This window comes from Linepithema humile, chromosome 3 (genome assembly GCF_040581485.1).
Source record: "Linepithema humile isolate Giens D197 chromosome 3, Lhum_UNIL_v1.0, whole genome shotgun sequence".
Classification (NCBI taxonomy): domain Eukaryota; kingdom Metazoa; phylum Arthropoda; class Insecta; order Hymenoptera; family Formicidae; genus Linepithema; species Linepithema humile.
In genome coordinates, this window is record NC_090130.1 from 27732425 (window position 1) to 27753159 (window position 20735).

Consider the following 20735-nt stretch of genomic DNA (forward strand, 5'->3'; position numbering starts at 1 on the left):
GCAGCAGCGAGTAATTTTAACGCCGCAAGCATTTCCAATGACAATAGCAGCGGCAGTTATAGAATTATCGAGAAATGATGAAAATTCGTTTAGCAGACGTCGTAAGATCGTTGAAGCACGACGATTGTCAATTCTATCACTCGAAAGAATGGCGATTATTTAATTCTGTCATTGGCCGTCGCATTTGCTCCCGGTGTCGCGATATATTACCCTGATTGACCTTATATACTCTCCTTTAGAAGAGTCTCGCTCGCTCGTTTCATTCATGCGCGCCTCTCGCGAGTGGCCGCGGCCGCGTGCCGCCGACGCCGACGCCGGCGCCGCCCGGGAGACGACGACGTCCGCGCGTCACGTACATTTCTCGTCTTGTACACGAGGTCGATCGGCGCGGCCGGCGTGCGCTTGACAGCTCTCTCTCTCTCTCTCTCTCTCTCTCTCTCTTTCTCTCGACCGGCCGCTGCTCCACAATATACCGTCCACTGTACAGGGTGTCTCCGCGAACGGCAACGCCGCCCCTTCCGCTTACAGATTCTTCGAAGTCGCATACCGATTATAAAGTTCACTTGTGCCTATAGAAACTTTGCAAATGTGTCGTTTCTTCTGCAAGTCGCATCCGAATCGCAGGCGATTTTTTTTTTTTTTTTTCTTCAGCGATACATTTTATTGAACTTTTGTGACACATTTTGGAGCAATGAGGTTTTTGGAGCTAGCGCGAATCGAGGTTGTTATTTATAAAATTTATTTTTAAATCAAGTCAAGTTGTAGAAATTATTGACTTATGACTTTTAATTAGAAACGACTTTGACACCTTTGCGATGCATCGTTAAAGTTTTATTTGCAATTTATTGAATGATGTTTGATAGACTTTCAAGCTTATTTATAATAATGTAAAGTCGTAAAAGTCTGCTGATTTGAAGACCAACTTCTAATACGCCGGCTTTTAGCTTTTCATCGCGGATCGGTAACACGAATCCTTTTGTGTTACGTCGACTCGGCGTATCAAATTCGTCTTGCTTATGATCTGATGAGAAGTCGTCGCTCGTTAAGCGCATTGTTTTCCCCAGAATGCTCTTTGTGGTTTCGTGATTCACGCGAGCCGCGTGTGCATATTTACCCACCTATTCCGCGAAACGAAATCCTAGCTGGGCGTTGTAGGCGCGTTTTCTTATCAGACCCGAGTTTATCATTTCGATTAAATAGAAAATCTTTTTGAGGTGCAAACTAAAACTCATTAACGCTGCTTTTTTGTTTCTTTCATGATACACATTGTCTTCATAAGTTTGAATTAAACATTTACGCTCTAAATAGCTACAAATTGCTTTAAGTAGCTGTAATTTTTATCAATTACATTTTTTTCTCGCTAAACAAATATTTATTCAAAACTAAAGAATTGATACAGTAAAAATTTTGAAACATTTGCAAATTATTTATACAGATAAATCTGAATGGAATAAAAGAGTCAATGTAAAACACTCCCCATATTTGTTCACTTAAAATTGCGTAATCGATTTTTGCACAATTATTATTTTCATGCAATTTTCTAATATCCATTAAATATTTTTATGACGTAATCGTTTGAATTAAATTCTTGAATTAAATTAATTTCAATTTTCGACGAAAATAAAATTTCATTATTTCTTGTTTCTCGACAGCTTGTGAGAATTTTTAGATCAAGCAATTTTTAGTCAACATTATTACGATATTTATAAAAGTTAAATATCTAAAAATATTTAAATCATCTCAAACAACATGACGATACATTTTTTTTCTCCGTGATAATGTCAAGGCATCATACTAGTCTTTGGATTCTAAATTTATAAAAATTCAAGACGCTTGTATCCCCAAATTTATGTTCGAATCTGATCGGGATTCCTACAAATCGCTTTTACACGCGTTCACCAAGTGGTCGTGGTTATTCATTTGTTGATTAATCTCGTAACTGTCCAATGATCACCTCGTTGTGGATAATCAGCATTACATTATTACAGCCGCGCTCTTATCTAACTGTGTTATTTGTTTTCTCAGAGATAATGACCCCTGAAATGAAAAGTCGCCGCTTGCGATATTTATTTTGCGCGTTATCTGGCATCCGCTATCAAAATTGATAGACTTTTCGATTCATCGAAATAGACTTTCGAATTAAACAGAGTTGAGCGCGGAGTTGCATCGATGCGGAAGCAGCTACTAATCGTCCTTGTCATCGTTGGACACGTTTCAACGAGTGTCCCGTATACAAGGTGTCTTGGATTTCTCGACTTTCATTTCAATCAGATAGCTTGAGAATTTGCAGCGTAATGTTTGCTTACAATATTTTTTTCACAATTTGTCGCTATTTATATTGTCATTTTTTTTTTACTTTGAAACGTGAAACATTTTGACAATTAAATCTTAAATTTATTTTTGTTCTCGGTCATCTATTTATAGTTTCATTGAAACTTGATTCGCTGAAACTCTTTAGTTTTCAATATTGAACTGCGTAACTTTTTAACTACCGATGCTTCGCTATTAAAACATTCATCAATTTTCCGCGCTTGTTCTCTGCTATCTGCAATTGAAAAAACGCTCGGCGGTATTTAGGCACTCTGTGCACGTTATTATAAATCGTTATAAATTGATTTACAAATTGATTCCATTGAATCGATAACAGCGCTGTTATAAATTGATGCGGGTTTACATTTTAACGCTCTTTGACTCGCATTTGCTAAATTCACTTTCGCGATAAATGACGCAATAATTACAAATTATGACCAATTAACGCAACGTGGACATTGGGGGGGCGTTTCTAAAATTCGCCCTCACACCTGTCAGAGTCAATTTTGAAATAAAGCGTTCAATTAATGCGGCGCCCAGTCGATCGTCGATTCAGCCCTTTCTCGCGCCCCGGCCAAGTTCCGAGCTGTCGAACTGCAGAAACGTGCCTGTCGACTCGGCGAAATTGTAAATCGCAGCAAGCCATTCAATTTCGACGATTGCTCGCGGCTTCTGCTGAAATCGCGGCCAGGCCGCGTACACATCCGCGCGCTCACACGAGCAGGCACATGCACACAGCTCCGCCCGTGGATCGCAAAACAATAATTCGCGAGTTCGGGAAGAACAATTCGTGCGATTCTCCCGACGCGCCGTCGCGTTCCGTTGGTTATCGAAGCAGTCGCTTCGCGGCGCGAGCTCGCTCGCGGTTGTGTCCTTCTCGCGGAATGCATTCGTCACACGTGTCTGCTAACGCGCGAGATATTTCAGGATACGTGATCCTGCGACGAGTTTCTTGTCGCCGCGACGATTGTGAGTGGCAGCCACTCCGTGATTCTATGAGAATTTATGAAACGTCTGACGCTATCAAGGTACTTCTAATAATAGCGCGTTAATTAATCATCGTTAAATTTTTTTTCATTTTGCAAGAATTATACGATACGGCAGATATTTGTCCGTTATCATATTGAACTTTGTTTTTAGTATTTATAATCATTCTCTGGCTTATATATACGCCTTTAACGAATAAACTTATATACGAGTTTTTCAACTGAAATAACTGAAATATTTGCACGCGTTAAGAATTTATTCTTTGCATAAAATGTTTTGTGATTAATGAATTCGCAACGTTTATTCTTTATTTAAATCTGAGACGAGAGCTTTCGTGCAAAAATAGAATTAAAAGTTTTCGAATTGGAAAATAATTAAATATAACATTTTTATACATGCCAATCAAAAAAGTGTAAAGCAAAAATAAATTATTTTCGAACGGACTTGACTTTTTAATAGAAATTTTATTTCAATTTTTATTAATAAAATATTTGATATTGAAAAATATACTGTAAATATTTTTCGATATTTTTTTCCAAAAAAAAAAAAAAAAAAAAAAATTTGTTTCAGAGCGAAACGGAAACCTCGCTTTTAAGATTTCGCAAGATAGTTATGAATCATCGTGCTTTTATATGAACGGTCGTAAACCGGTTAGAGAATCGTAAACTGACAAGTACAGCAACTTTTTTAGCCGACGATACGAGCAGGCTTTTATAATCTTTATTTGGCCAGTCCATTGAGTTGATTCAGTTTTGCCATAAGTGTGAACTTGAGTCCATTACGCCATCCTCATTCCTCAAATAATCCCGCCGCATCTTGCACGTTTGCCTTTCCGTTAGCGAAATAACGGACGAGCTGCAAAAAGAAGCACCGCGAATACGTTAGACTCTCTCGGACTCTGTTCTTCCGGTCCGCGGGTACGTGAGCGGCATGATAAGCGTGTCATAATTCTCCCGGTCGCATTCCCTCTCACAAGCTCTATTTGCCGATTAAAGTTCTCAAGTTGAGAATCTCAATCTTCGTCCGTCGCGTTTTGTTTGTATATTTTGCGCATAAAGGCTCTTTCTCACGTACTTTACACGATTTATTATCTTCAGTTAACGCAAGAGAAATGTTGGACGGAAAGATTGCAACAATTTTTTTCTCCAAGATTCTCTGAAAAATAAAAATATTACGACCTTTTTGTCCACTGCATCGGCCAAGGAACAGGATACTCCTGTTGAACTTTCCAAGAAGCTTATGAGCAACGCGATAAGACACTCGAGCTGTGAAATCACGAGGGCGGATCTTCGTATATGGTACGTGTCGAAGTAAATTCGTCGGGTAATTCCACTATAGTATCAAGTCGGCCGCCGTTACCGCTGCCGGTCGTCCGAGTATTATTAGCCGCGCTCGTAAACAGCGGCCCCGGAAGTAGTGACATTAAAGATTGCGGTCGCTTCCGTAGCCGCGTACCGCCGGATCTGCTACTACTGCGCTGACCTTTGTCGAACAGTATGGTTGCGACTGAATGGCCGTTATTTAGCGAATGCATCGTGTAAACAAGCCGCTCTCGCCCGCTCCGGAATTTCTTTTCTCCGCGATATCAACGCGAAAGCGCACACGGTGTTTCGGTATTAATTTAATCAAAATAATTGGAAGGAGCGAGCTATTTCTGTGATATATATTTCTGTGACCAGAAATTTTTCAGCATATTGAAAAATATTTTATGATATGTAGAATGTATGAAGAAGTGAAAATGTATTCTTGGATAAAAATGTTGACGAAAATATTTTAGTATACATTATAATTATATACTGAAAACAGAATGAGCAGAATGCACAACGCATACGCACACATACGTACGAACATATATAGAGAGATGATGGTTTTTACTTTAGGCTAGTTCTGTCGCGCGTCGTTGTGCAGAACTAAAATTAGGCTCTTATAAATAAGTCGATCATGAAATCGATTTATGTTATTTTTATTTCGTGCATTAAGCCGCGAAGGTTTGAGGTAAATAACTCCATAATTAAGTCTCTACCAATCCATTAAAATTTTCTCTGTTAGAAAAAAAATCAGCTTTGAATTCTAAAAAAAACAGCTCCTCGCTTTGTTGTCAGACACGTTAGAATATATTAAGAGTTGAAAATTCAGCGTGAACGTAGGCCAAAAATAATCTTGCAAAAAGATGGGTATTTTTAAATAATTGCGTATTTGAAAGAAAGAACGGTTTTTCTGTTCTCATTCTGTTTTCAGAATAATACAGTAAATATTGTGATGCGGAGATTCTCATTTTTAGCAATTTGCGGCGCGTCTCGTTGCAAGCGGTAATTAAAATTAGGCCCTTATAAATAAATTATCATAAAATCGATTTGTTATTTTTTAATCTGTGTGCGTTAGCCCGCGAAGGTCTTTGCCGAGGTATTTTCCGCGCGGCGCTATTTTCGCCGTGCGTTTGACACATCATGCAGGATTGCTACGGAGTCTGGAAAACCGTGGAAAACCGGGAAAAGACGCTGGAAAGTTAAAAACGATTAGGGATTACCGAGAAGAATCGGGCAAACCGGGAGGAATTTCTAGAATTTCTCACCGTGATGAGTAAAAGCGCGGACAGTGATAAATTAATTGGTCAATCGATTTCTCAGTTTCGTTCGATTATATTTAAATACGGTGCGACTCGTCTTTAAGAGAGAGTTATGCTAAAAAAAAAAAATATGATGGAAACGAATAAAAATTATAAAATAAAAATATTTGATTATTTGACATATAAGATGAAAGATAAAAATTCAGTGATAAAGTTGTTTTCTTTCGCTTGTGCATCGGGAGTTTTTTTTTTTATATTCACTCTGTTTACTCAGTTTGCTCTCCCTCTTTTTTTTTTCCCCGGCGCTGACAAATGTGAGCGCTTTTATATACGTGTTACATCGTAATCGGACGGTAACGACAAGTAATGAATCTTATCGCGTATTGCCGTTTAACGGGGCGCAATCAATTTAGTCGCCTGTGCATAGCAGGAGAACGTTGTTCCACGATGTATCTCGATAATCTTTAATTATCCTCATTGGCAAGTTACAGCAAATTTACGCGCGTTCGATATATCGGGAGCATCTGCATACTCGCCGTAAGTACGGATCCTGCACACGGTCGGCTCGCACGGACGTACTTGGTGGGTGTGCGTATGTGTGCGTATATGTGCATGTGTGCGTGCGTGTGTACGTGTGTGTGTGTGCCTCTATATGAACGCTACCGAAGCACACGTCGTTCGATGGAGCGGAATATTACGTTAATCCCAGTTTCGAATATTCCGTCTATTTCGCATTAAATGGCGAACTAGCGGCGCTAACTCACTGCCGCGATAATTGAAGAACGTCGATATCGGTTTCGTCGAATTTGTAATTCCGCTCGTCGCAATAATCGCATTGAGATCACGGAATCACAAAGAAATCGTATCATACCATCTGTGTTCACATTATTCGGCTATCCGACTTTTATTGAATCAACTGTCGCTCGTGAGGTTTTCGGCGAAAATTTGGAGTCAGACCTCTTCTTATCGAAATACCGATAATGTCGCACTTTGTCATAAATTTTCAATTTTTAACATTAAATACGTCTCGAGATGGCGACCGAATTAAAATTTACGATCAAGTTTACTTAGTAATAAAAAAAGTATGCGGTTTAAATAAAGAATAAAGAATCCGGCTCTTCCGGAGTTTAATTTGCGAAGACTTTTGCTTTCAATTTCGATCGCTCTTGGCTCAAAAATGTAGGTGGCACGACAGTTTGGTATTAAGATCTTCGTCTCCAATTTATTTAATGCGTAAAATATAGCAACATCGCTGTATCACCTTTCCAGCGTAAAATGAAAAATCTAAGAGTCCACGTTGGGCCGCAATAATTATGTACGAGAGAGAGAGAGAGTATATCGGTATATATAAAAGTCATATTTTTATCCATTTTTATTCACGGCCGCGTCGCCATTGCACCCCACGACTCATGTAAGAATACTTATGATACTTTGAACTATCGAAGGTATCGATATATATATATAATATATATATTTTACCTTCGATATATATATTAGCCAACGCACTCATTAGCCGTGACTTTGTAGCTATACCTTTTTGGACACGTGCTTATAGGAAGTTCTCTTTTTCCTCGTTTTAAGATCCCGACAGCGTAGTCAGCGTTCTATAAATATTTCCCAGCATATAATGTTACACAGTCCGAATAAAAGCCCAATTATTCCACGTGTGCGTGGCGAACAATCGCCGCGCTAACGATCAACAAATATACGCGGGTTTTTCTCCGCTATTCGTGGTGGCCGATAAACACAGATAAGCCGATAAAAAAGCGCCGTGAACTCCTCGAGCTGTGTGAGCGAGGTTTAAAAATAGAGCTCATTGAATCGCTGAAACCGTCGCTGATTACGTAATCACGCGATCGCTGAAAACACGCGGTCGTTAATCGCGCGTTAATCGCTTTTATATAGACGGGAACGCGTAAACTTCGAAAATGCGTGCGTGACTCTCGTACGGAGTGTGACTCCACGGCACGTCGATACTTGGGCTGCGTATAATATAAAAAGAAATTATAAATATTGTTGGAACTAATTTAGGATACGTAGAACTGAAATATTAAACTTTGAGATATTTAATTTTATTTATTTTAGACAAATCATACACTGAAGCTTTTCGACAGAATGTATGGTGAAATTAAAACACAACACTTATAACCTATATACATATACACTTATTTCACTTAATACACTTATAACGAATTTGATCACTCGCACTACACTGCTCTGGTGAACACTAATAAAAAACTGGTGAATACTAAGCAGCCTTGAATGTGCACCAGTGCAATGTAGTGCGAGCGGCCGAATTCGCTATTATTCTTTTGAAGATGTGTCAAAATCTTCTGAAAGATTATTTGGTAATAAGCGCGGCTATCTGTGATAGCGTCACCAACACAAACCTAACTACTAACATATCAATAGCCATCTAGTGTAAAAAATGATAACTGTGCATCCTAGAAAATTAATAATAGTTTCGGCTTTGGACTTTTATATGTTTATTTATAGAGCACGTAGAGCAAAAACAAGCATACTTTTATTATATATTTTGGGTATGCGCTATCGATTGAGGCTATTATCAACTCGATCGGCCCAGGCATTATTGAGCTCCGATAATCTCGGCTCTCTGGGCTCTTTGGGCTCGCGTAAAGATACACACGTTCGGTCTCGCGCTGCGCGTGAACTTGGCGCGAGACACTGCCGTGTCTCTTGATTCAATGGCCACAAACAGTCATTAAAATATTCATAAAGATCAAATGCCTCTGATTTTTTTAGCTAAATTTTACATTAATGTTTATTTAAATTTTATTGTCAATTTAAAAAAGACGCAAAAGATCGCAATGTCGCAATGTCTTAGATCAGATTATATTTCGACAACTACTGATCGCAGCGACTTGTGGCTGATGCCGTTGTTTTTCGGCGTCAGACGTATTTTCGAAAAACATTTTGACGTCACCGTGCCAAAGTTATCAGAATCCTTCCACCTATCATCAAGTAATGTCAATCGCATTATTAATCAGTTTGCATTCGTCCGACCGAAACGGCACCTCGCCGGCTTCTGACACCGCTTTGTTTCGTTGGTAAAAAGCGACGCTTTTTACGGACAGCCTTAATAATCTCGCGCAAAGAGACAAATGTTGGCCATCGAAACATTCGTGGCGAACAATATTGCGGCGTTGGATTTACCGTAGCGTCAGGTCGACTTTTTTTCCCGAGAGGACAGTAAACATTTTAAATGTTTTTGTGTTACTATATGGCCACGCTGAAAAAAAAACAACAAGAAAGAACGCATTGTATGTAGATATTTTCTGATTGTTTGTGACGTGTGTGAAGTTAGCATATCATATTTTGACATCGCATGAAAAAACGACAGTTCTGCTTGCATACACTATAGTTCTACAGTTCTAGATAGTTTTTAACAATAGTTCTATCAAATTACGCCAAAAAAACAAAAAAATAAAATTTTAAGAAATGAGATGCTAACTTCCCGTCTCACCTTCCAGCATCTCACCGGATTTCGAACGAATGAGCCATAAAGTACAAGTATTCAAAGAGTTCTACCGTTTCAACCCATTATATCAATAGTTCTGGTCATAAGAACAATAAAAAAAATTCTAGTCATTATTAAAAGCATTTCACGCACTGAAATGTAATATGCTAGCGTCACTAGCAATAATGTAAATGATACTAGGGACTGGGAACTATGATTCTATGCTCGTACAAACCCAGAACTATGGTTAGTGACGCCAACATATCATATTTAGGCACTTTTAGCGGGCATAATAATTATAAACAAATAGTTAAATGATTGTTTCTGGATAGAACTGTAATGTGTAAATAATATTAGGGACTGGGAACTATGATTCTATGCTCGTACAAACCCAGAACTATCGCTAGTGACGCTAGCATATCATATTTAGGCACTTTTAGCGGGCATAATAATTATAAACAAATATTTAAATAATTGTTTCTGAATAGAACTGTAATGTAAATAATACTAGGGACTGGGAACTATGATTCTATGCTCGTACAAATCCAGAACTATCGCTAGTAACGCTAGCATATCATATTTAGGCACTTTTGGCGGAAATAATAATTATAAACAAATAGTTAAATGATTGTTTCTGGATGGAACTGTAATGTGTTGTGTAAATAATATTAGGGACTGGGAACTATGATTCTATGCTCGTACAAACCCAGAACTATCGCTAGTGACGCTAGCATATCATATTTAGGCACTTTTGGCGGAAATAATAATTATAAACAAATAGTTAAATGATTGTTTCTGGATGGAACTGTAATGTGTTGTAAATAATATTAGGGACTGGGAACTATGATTCTATGCTCGTACAAACCCAGAACTATGGCTAGTGACGCCAACATATCATATTTAGGCACTTTTAGTGGGCATAATAATTATAAACAAATATTTACATAATTTCTGAATAGAACTGTAATGTAAATAATACTAGGGACTGGGAACTATGATTCTATGCTCGTACAAATCCAGAACTATTGCTAGTGACGCTAGCATATTACATTTCAGCGCGTGAAATGCTTTTAATAATGACTAGAATTTTTTTTTATTGTTCTTATGACCAGAACTATTGATAGGATGGGTTGAAACGGTAGAACTCTTTGAATACTCGTACTTTATGGCTCATACGTTCGAAATCCGGTGAGATGCTGGAAGGTGAGACGGGAAGTTAGCATCTCATTTCTTGAAATTTTATTTTTTTGTTTTTTTGGCGTAATTCGATAGAACTATTGTTAAAAACTATCTAGAACTGTAGAACTATAGTGTATGCGAGCAGAACTGTCGTTTTTTCATGCGATGTCAAAATATGATATGCTAACTTCACACACGTTTGTTTGTGACAAAAATATGGACAAAACGATGTTTCGGGATAGGAATTGACTATGTTTGTGTGCTGTACCTTAAATTTGATTCTTATTTCTTCAATACGCATTTTTGTCGCAATTTTCTAACAATGCATTATTTTTCTTACTATTTGCAAAACTAATTTTCTATAGAATTAAGATTTATTCTTATTTATTGTGAAAACATAAAGACCCAAATATTTGTAATAAAATATTTGTGCAGGACGTCTCAAGATTGGCGGACAGCGTGGCTTCTTCCTGTTTTTTGTGTCGCAGTTATTTATACGTGATAAAAATGTTCAATTTTTTTATATACATTTAATCTTTTAGTAATTTAAATCTTTTAATTCAACAAAGATAAGACACTTTTATATGTCTTCAAAAGTTTCCTATCTATATTTTTTCATATTTTTTTCTATCGTCTACTTATTATTGGCAGATGATTACAAATAAATGGGAATAATTGGTGTAATATTTTAATATTAAATTTTGAATTCTAATTTTTAATTTTTTCCGTATAAAATTTATTTATACGCACATTTTAAGTTTTTCACTCAACAAATTAACAAAACATTATTCTTTTTTGATTAAAAACAACCGCTATTTATCAGCGCTCCGAAGTATTGATCTTTTCCATGTCCACCTTTCGATTTTTAAATGCGAAAAGATTAAATAACATCAAATACATAATTTTTCAGCTAAATTATTGAAAATCAATGCGCGATGTTACAAATGACGCACAAGTACGGAAAGTGTTAGGTGGCGTTTTTTCGTCGGTCGTATTATGTTCCGCTTCTTTCGTCGAAATTAATTTTAGCGCGGCTGCGAGCCGCAGCGGAAATGTGCCGGACTAGAATTATCCTTTTCATCTGGGCGATCCAGTCCAGTATCGATGCGTTTCTTGGCATTCGTGTAAAATTTTACGCGCGATTTGTTCGGCTTCAATCTTTTCCGGTATTTTAAAAAAGATTTTAAAAGGGATTTACCTCTATTTTTCAAAAAGAATGTTATTAAAAATAAGATGTATTAAAAAATACGCTATAGATAGCAAAAATTTCCGTCGTTTTCTTTTCTTCATCGATTGCTTAATATTTATTAATATAAATAACAAAAATTGAAATTGAGTGATCTTCCACCGTCGCGCTCCAAAAGTCGATCTGGAATATTACCGGAGTTCAATGGACAAAATTTCCATCACAAATTCTCTTCGAATGTTTCTTCTCATTCGAAATTTAATCGAAGAGATTTTTAAAAGTCGTCTCTCACGATGATGTCAGGGCTGAAAATAGTTTGAAAATTATTAGCAAAAAAAAAAAAAATGTCACGAGAACTTTGCCGCGTCGTCTAAAGGTCTCCGGGATGCATTGTACTCCAAGCCGTGTGACATTGCAGGGTTAATTGTAATCTTCCCTCCTTATGCAAAGGAAGGAAGGGGTGTGTTGGCACAACGGGGCCGCGGAAAAACCGGACATTTTATCGATACCTCACCTTTACTTCGAACGCAACATTTTATTTCTCGGGAGCGTCCCTCTTTAATAACTAAAATTGCTTCCCTACGTCAGCGGTGTTATATAGCCATTTATTTTTAATCGGTGCTCATTCAGTCGCGCCTGAACAATGTACCTAACGGCGTTGGCATTCAGTACGGGAAATAATGTCACGATTGTGCACCAAAGGCCTCGCCGACAGAACTTTTACAGCCGCGCAACTTTTCACGTCGCATTGTGCACGTACATCAACGACGAGCGATATCGTGTACTCTTGCGGGGGGGAGGAGGAGGGGTGAAAGGGAGAGAGAGAAGGGGGGAGGGGTAGAAACGCACCGGCGATTTATAAACAATTATTTCCATGGGAAGCTTGAACCGAATTGATCCCTCAATGTGTTGATACATTCCCTTCATCGGATTGTCGCGCGTACAAAGCATCACTCGCGGATAATTCAAATTGAAATCAATGTCTTGCATGCGATACATTTTGCATAAAAAAGAGAAGCACTTGGACAAGAGATAAGCTTTTCAATTCTTCGCGACGCCAATTTTAAAATAACTCAATGCGATTGTTTTACAATATTATTTATTTATTTTATTCTTTTCTTTTTTTTTTTTTTTTTTTTTTGTTTACATTAAATCCAAAAGGAGCAGATAGTAGGCAACTAAAAAGCCTAAATGCGCGCGAAAGGATCTAATTGCGATTATCGCAGATACTCCCGACGCTTCGGGATGGCAGAGAATCGAAGAATTCATCGTACATGCTTATAAGAAACTGATCTGTTCGACTGATCAGTTAACTATTGCTCTAAGGGGGAGGTGCGTGATGAAAAGGCTGTAATTTTAGTAATTCGATAGCGGCGCTTAAACGGCGTTCAATCAAAGCGGGAAATGTGTCAACGCACACTTCTAACGACTGGATCAAACGTGTGTCGGGAAACGCCGCTGTTGAAACGCTCGTCCGTTTACGTATTGCGCGACCAGGTAATAACTATGGACAATTAATGATAGTAATCGCGCGGAAAACATAGGGGCGTATCCGCGTACAGGGTGTCGCGCGATAATGGCAATCCGTCCATCCGACACGTCCGTAATTGAATTACGCCCGTGCTCTCGGGATCAGATTTTTGGGCGAGGACTTGGAACGCACATTGGCCCAATTTTGTAACAGGGCAACGTATACAGAGTGTCCCAAATCGACTGCAATTTTAAACATGTGAGATACTTTGTTTATTAGCTGCCAATTTTTTTTTTTTTCGTAAAACCAAAATCTAATAATGCTTGAGCTATTAAGTCGGACAATGAAAGCGCGTTTGAGTTTTGGAATGAAATAAAAATAATATAAAAAGGAATAAACTACAAATTTATCAGACACCCGTTGGATTCTACATTTTGCTTCTATATTTAATTTTATATCATTGTTTTAATTAATATTCGTTATTGACTTACTAATTATATCATACGCTGTTATTAGTGTGTAATTTATACTTGATGATATCTAGCTATCGGTGAATAATTTGTATGCTCTACATTTTGATGTGCAAGCACGCGTGTATGTGTATGTGTGTGTGCGAAAAAATTCGCCGAATCGCTTAAACAATATATGCTTCGCTGCTTCCGCTCGAGGCGATACGTTTGTACAAACCAATGGTGTTTCAATATTACGCACGATCCTCGCAAACGGAATAAACTTACGGAGCTCCGTTTAGGGGATACTTCGATCTCTGTTAAACTTGTTGTGTGATTTGTTGCCAAGCTGAAGCTCAATTCTTCATTGCTTCTTCAGCTTTACGCTCATTTTGAATACGTATGCGTAACACACAAGAGCTAATTTAACTGTTTTTGTATATCGCAGCATTGCAATATTAAATAACTGAAAGATAGAATTGATTTTTTTTTCTTGCATGATATTAATAATCGCATAAATTTGCGCCGATCTGCATCTCTTTTTTTCTATCTTGTTAGTCCTTATCGAGTCTATTAATATTAATATGAAACATAATTAATATGATTTAGCAGCATACCAGCGATCTCTACGTTTTAACTTCCGAAACGTCTTCGAATAGCGCTTCTGACATCTCGTATAATTTTTGCTGACCTATCCGTTACGTCCGATGCACACAGTGCGGATGTCGTTCGCATAACACATGAGTGCAAGAAGTGAGAAATTAAATTACGGTAATTACACGCGTGTACTGTCACAACGCTGCGGAAAACCGCGAGTAGACAAACCGCATCCGCAAATGTCGATAATGCGGTCTTTAATAAATTCTCCCGAGTGAGGCGCAATCGCCAAATGTTCGTGCAGCATCAACAAAAGTTTCGAAAAAAAAAAAAAAAGGTTTAGATCCACCCTCTCTTGTAAACACGTTTGCCGCGATCGCTACTTTCCTTTTAAATTTTATTAAAATTATTTAATTAACTGTTCCTCGAAATCGCTTCGTTTTTCTCATTTTGTAGCTTTTCTACTATTTCGGATAATACTCGAAATAATTTAGTATTCCAGGGAATTTTGCGCGTCGAAATATTACATCTAGTCCTGTTCGCATGAAATCCCTTAAATCCTCCGGTTTATCGAAAAATTTCTCAGTGATTTCTGAGAATTACATTGCAACACAACTAATCTCAATACTATTATTGCATAATTCTATTATAGAGACACGTGTGCTGCATTAATGAGATTTGCATATGTCTGATGAGTCAGAATTATTTTCTCTAATGCGCATAATCATCCATTCCGCGTATTGGAAGTAGCCTTATATCATTTTACATCAGAAAGCTGCAGTTTCGAAAAATTTGTCCGGCAGTTAAACTCTTGAATCATCCGTGTGCGTGTTAATATACATATGTTTTTTTTTTTTTAATCGCTATGCTCCACGAAATCGTTCAAAGATGTAATCGCCTAGCCGTTCGGAATGGCGAAATACCAATGAACGTCGCTAACATAGTACAGAACGCCGCTGTTGAGCGAAGCTAACGAACGCCGGGTTATCGTAGCACGTGTAGCGCTTTACACCAATTGCGTAAGTACTTAGCAATTTGCATATTTTGCATTCGCGAACCGGCTAATTCAATCGGCACTCGCCGATATATCGGTAGCCGCGAGTGTGTTTGCGAGCTCGATCGATACGTTTAAAATATCAACGCATGACTGACTCCGCATCGGAACTACTTACCTCTTATACGGGCTTACGCCAGAATCAGACTGGCCATTTATTACTGGAAATGCAATATATGGGAAATAATATTTCAAATGGCAAATTGTCCCGCGTACATTTTTTTTTCGCGTCATTTATCATTGTTTTATTGTAAAAATAATTTTCACGAACGACATTGTTCTTTCTTTCCTTTTTTTTTTTATAATATCCGGAGTAATTATTCCAAAATAACTTTTTGTGCTGGAGTTAATTGCCTCAGATAAAACAATAAATGATATTTCCGTTTTCGGGCTGGGTAACAATAAATCGTGACAATACAAAAGGAAATTTTTACACTGATGCGTGTAATGTTCCAGGATTATAAACTCATTGCTTCACATCGCGCCGGCTCTTAATCGAAAGTTTCGCATGAGGAAAGAACGAGGAATATTCCGCGTTAAGGAAATTCGTGCGAATTGCAAGCGTGATTTTCAGAAGATCACTCGCAGCGCATTTCGTATTTTCCCGAGGGAAAAATTTCACGAGTCTTTAACTCGTTATCGCGACAAATTATCATGGTTATTCTGCGTTGGATGCGCTACTTCAATATTCACACTCTTTATAACTTATTTCAACTTATTTGACTTCTTCTATTCAAATAGTCATTAAAATTTAATGACATTAAAATATTGTACGTTTCTATCAATATTATAAGTTTTCCGTTATACACGCTAAATCTTAATGTAAAACATAAATAAATAGATTTTAATTGGCTAATTTATTTTTCTAAAAAAAGTCATCACGCTAAGCCGAAGCGTAAAACCAATGAAGATATTGTTAGCTCGCACTGTAGGTCCATTGTTTTATCGACATTATTTTTTTTAACATTAATAATATAATTTCACACAGAACACAAAGGTTTTTTAATTATAAAAATTATTATAAAAATAATGTAACATAAAATATATACAAAAAAACATATTTTCGGTGCAAATCTGAATTTCAAAATTGGTAGAATGTTTTTTTTTCCCACGTTTCTTAAACAATTTCACAAAATTTGTAGCGAGAACCTATTCGGACATTTCCTGTCTCCGATACGAACGCAACATGCGATTCGGTGTGAAGGCTGACTAAGCAAAGGGTGGCGCGCAAATATCGGGGCGCGGTGATGGTGCTGCGGCCTGGGAGGCGAAAGAGCCCTGCTGTGCCTCTCTCTCTCTCTCTCTCTCTCTCTCTCTCTCTCTCTCTCTCTCTCTCTCTCTCTCTCTCTCTCTCTCTCTCTCTCTCTCTCTCTCTCTCTCTCTCTCGCTCTATCTACCTATCTATCTTCCTCTCTCTCTCTCTCTCCCTCTCACCCTATCTCTCCACGTCGGCATCTATCGACCCACCCCCGGCGACGGCGGAGCTTCCACCGCCCCGGAAAGCTTCCGCGCTTGGCGCGTACACGTCCGTCGATTCGGGCTTTTCCCTTCACCCTCCGACGGTGTACGTCGAAGAAGAAGGGTGTCGATCGTCAGTCGTGTTTCTTCACAGGGCAGAACGACGTTTCGCCCTAACACGAGGGGCGTCGCAGAAGATTCGCCCCAAGAACAATTTAACTGGAATTAAAATGATTGAACAATCACATTTGATCCAAATGATTCAATAAATTCGAAGGAAAATATATCGAAATTTACTCCTTATTCGAAATGTCTCACTTATTCATAAATAAATAAAGTTAATTCGTAATTTTATAAAATATCAGATCGTACAAATATTAGATTTTACACCGCGCTATCGTTATTTCAAATATTAGGATTTCGTCAGCGGAATTAGAATTGATTAGCGCGCCGTAATATAAAAATACGCGTAAAGGATTCCTCTTGTCAAAAGTGAAGGCCTAATGAATTCGATGAGAGCCGCAGGATGTAGTCTCGAAATAAACGTAAATGTCAGTCTGACCGTTTAGGAAAACACAGTTCTGTTTATCGGAGATGAAACTCACGAAGTTAAATGATACAAGTCCGAATGTCATTTAACTATCCATATTATCAAACTTCGTTCGAGAATTATCGAAATTACTCGAGTAATTGAATCTGAAAACCGGATTGCATTTGGATGGTCGGGCATCTAAAATATACCCGGAATCCGAAATTGATTTACATAGATTTACATAGATATTTCCTCGATTTAACTCCAGTATCCATAGTGCTGCGGGCGTATTAAAAAGATTTACGTAGCTCGGCGACGCGTAACTTTCGTATTTTAGTACAAATTTTCTGATGACGACAGAAAATAAAAGACATTATGTGCGAAGCAGAATCCATTTCGATTAAGCGGCTTCCTTCGCGTTTTTCGAATTTCTTGCGTCCTTGGCTATAATTGTCTCTCGGAAACGCACTGCTCGAACTTGTCGAACGGGAGAACGTATGCTTGAGTATATCCGATCATTTCTAGCAACTTGTTTTCAGGAGAAAAACGAAGCGATGAAGATAAGACAGATAAAAAGCGATGCTTTTTAAATGAATCATCGGTTTTAAATACCGCGTGTCTTCCTGATTCTCGCGCTTGTACGTTTATTTAATGTGTGCCGTAATTTACAATTCAAATATCATTCATTTTTAATTTTTGATACGTCTACTTGTTTCTCTTTGCCTTAATGTTTAAAGAGATCCATCCGCGTTAAAAAAACTTTGGAAAATTAAAAATTTAAATTTCACGATATCAAAGGTGGTTAAAAATGTTGATTTTTATCGCATTTTTATGCAAATTTTAAAAGATTTATTGCCAATCAAAGCCGTAGACATGCAAAACGTGCGGGACAAGCTCATTTCTCGACATTGAGTATGAATTATCGATGTCATTGTGCTTACATATAAAAAAATAATTGTACGTAGAAAAGGGAATTACATGTTCGATATGCAAAAACATTTCGACAGCATCGACATGTAAAAATAGAAATAAATTATTCGAATAGGATTTTTTTTTTTTTTTTAGAATTTTAATCTTATCGCGAGCGCGAATAAAAATGTCGAAAAATGCGAAAGTCGGGAAAACAAAAACACATGTCTATTTGTTATCCGATCAGAGCGAGTTCGACAAGCAGAGTCAGCGCACTTTTCCGCGGAGGGATGATAATTTTATAAGGCGGGAGGGGAGGGGGGGGGTTGAGTTTCCTCCTCTCTCCTACTTGAACGAGAGTTCTAGCTCTAGTTACGTCGTTGAAGGAATACCGGAAGAGAGCCTGGGCTGCGCCCCGCCCACCCGTCGGTTCTCGTTCATTCATTAACCCGCTCTTCGCTCGCTTCTCCTCGCCTTTCCCTCTTCGCGTCCGAGAGTCGGATCTCGATCCCGCAAAATCGCTGCCAATGTCGTCCGACGTCCCGACACAATCGGAATGTTGTCGCGAACTAATATTAGTCACGCCACACGAACGCATGTCGCTTGAAATTAAAATAGCGTTCACACGAAGTGATCCCGAATAGTATCGACAAGTTTCGCTGCGGGCAATTTTTTTATCGAATGGAAAAGTTGATTGTTTTTTTTTTTTAATCCTAACAGACTGTCAAAAACATCGATGCTCGGCGATGGAAAGGAAAATTGGATAAAAAGTTTAATTATACCAACAAGTTAATATTTAATTTAAATCTTCCTCCAAATTATTTATAAATCGAAGGATCGGATGTACAAAATTAATTTCTTTCCCGATTTTTCCGAGTGTATTTTTGCGCGTCATATTTTTTTATTAGCACTAGATATTAAAACCCGACGTTTCCTCCGGTCAATTTTTAATCGGGAATTTTGCTGGGGAAACCTCCGACGGGGAATTACCTGGTTGATTAATATTGTATCTCTAATTAATTGTACAGCGCGGATATATAATGTGGCTTATCAAGCGTAGCTCGCAAGAAAATTAGCGCGATGCAGTCATCAGGATGTAATCATCGTTGACATTGATCGGCGATAGAGCTATAACTCTACGAAGATATAGACTTCAAAGAGCGTCTTAAGCACCTAAGCAAACAAGCACGACAAACGCACTGTTCTCGTATCGTATAATCGCGCTGTTGTTACACGTGCGAGTTTCGTCATCGCACAATAACTGTCAGGGATTTAAGCGAGCCAGGATTCAACGAAGTTGACAAAGCGGGTTCTTAGAATACAAACAATTGATATTCTCGCGGAAGAAAATCCGCGATTTAATGTGAGAGCTTCCACCGAGATCTTATCGTTCGCAATTTGGCATGAGATCGTCCGAAGCATAATTGGTCGGAAGGTGATAAAGTTTATTTCAGAAATATTGGGCCCGACCTTTTATCTTTATTGCTCGACGAGAGTACGCGGTGTTATTGAAAATAATAATTTACCAATTAATTCGCGTGGAGTATTCGATTGTAGCGCTCACAAAAATCATTTCGCAAAACTATTTCAGAAATAATTTTTTTTTTTTTTTTTTTTTACAATAGAAAAATATTTTCGAATCATCCGAAAACGGGAGGAACTTCGCCAATCTTTTTGAACTAACAACTTATAAAATTCCTACTATTTTTATGCAACGCTGTTTTTCCCTTTTATCGTGATGCAAAGCTACCCTCAATCGACGGGTATCCCGTGCATTTTTTCGATTGATAACACACGCCCGTCTTTATCGATAAAGGCGTACCCCGTATGCCCGGTGGCCTTTTTGCATCCTCATTAAGGCAGAGAAAGGCGTGCTTGTGGGCGCGCGAAGCGTCTTTTCTTGGCGACGCGCATAAAAAGCTCTTTCCACTGCACCCGGTGTGTCCCTCGCGTGTACACGAAGATCGATTCAGGTTACGCGAGCTTCGCACGCCCAACATTATTATATAGCCGGAAAGCGGCAAACATTCCTCCCACCCTTATCTAACGGAATTGAGAGCGATTCCTTGAAATGCTAATGTCTACTTAGAAGTCGACACACTCGCCGAATGCGATAATTTCATTTTAATGAAAGACGTTAAAGAGCAGTGAGTACGTAGAAGCTCGATTCTCCAAACTCCATTCCATAGCAAATTGATGAGCAAGTAAAGAAAGGGGACAACGGAGGTCAAAGAATTGGCGACGAATCTAGGAAATTGAAATATTTAAAACGTTTCTTATTATTGTACATTCTGCTTGACAAAAGTTTACATCCATTTACTCTATTTTACAGTCTCGAAAGAACAAACATTTCTGCTAAAAAAAAAAATCACTGATATCTTCTAATAAGCATCTTTAACAGTTATTGACATCTTTAAATGTCCCATATTTCTGTTCGATTTATTCCATACACAGAATATTACTTTTACAATATTCTTTTTTTTTTTTTTTAATTTTGATTTAGCTGGAAAGAGATTGTGCGAATAAAGAGATCCGAATGCAAAGCATTACTCTGTTAAT

At 38.1% G+C, this 20735-nt stretch overlaps 1 protein-coding gene across 6 annotated transcripts in view; it reads left to right on the plus strand.

Annotated features, from left to right (window-relative positions):
* The window catches only part of Galphaq (G protein alpha q subunit), a 34576-nt gene that overhangs the window by 1411 nt on the left and 12430 nt on the right, over nt 1-20735 (plus strand). The window lies entirely within an intron of this gene.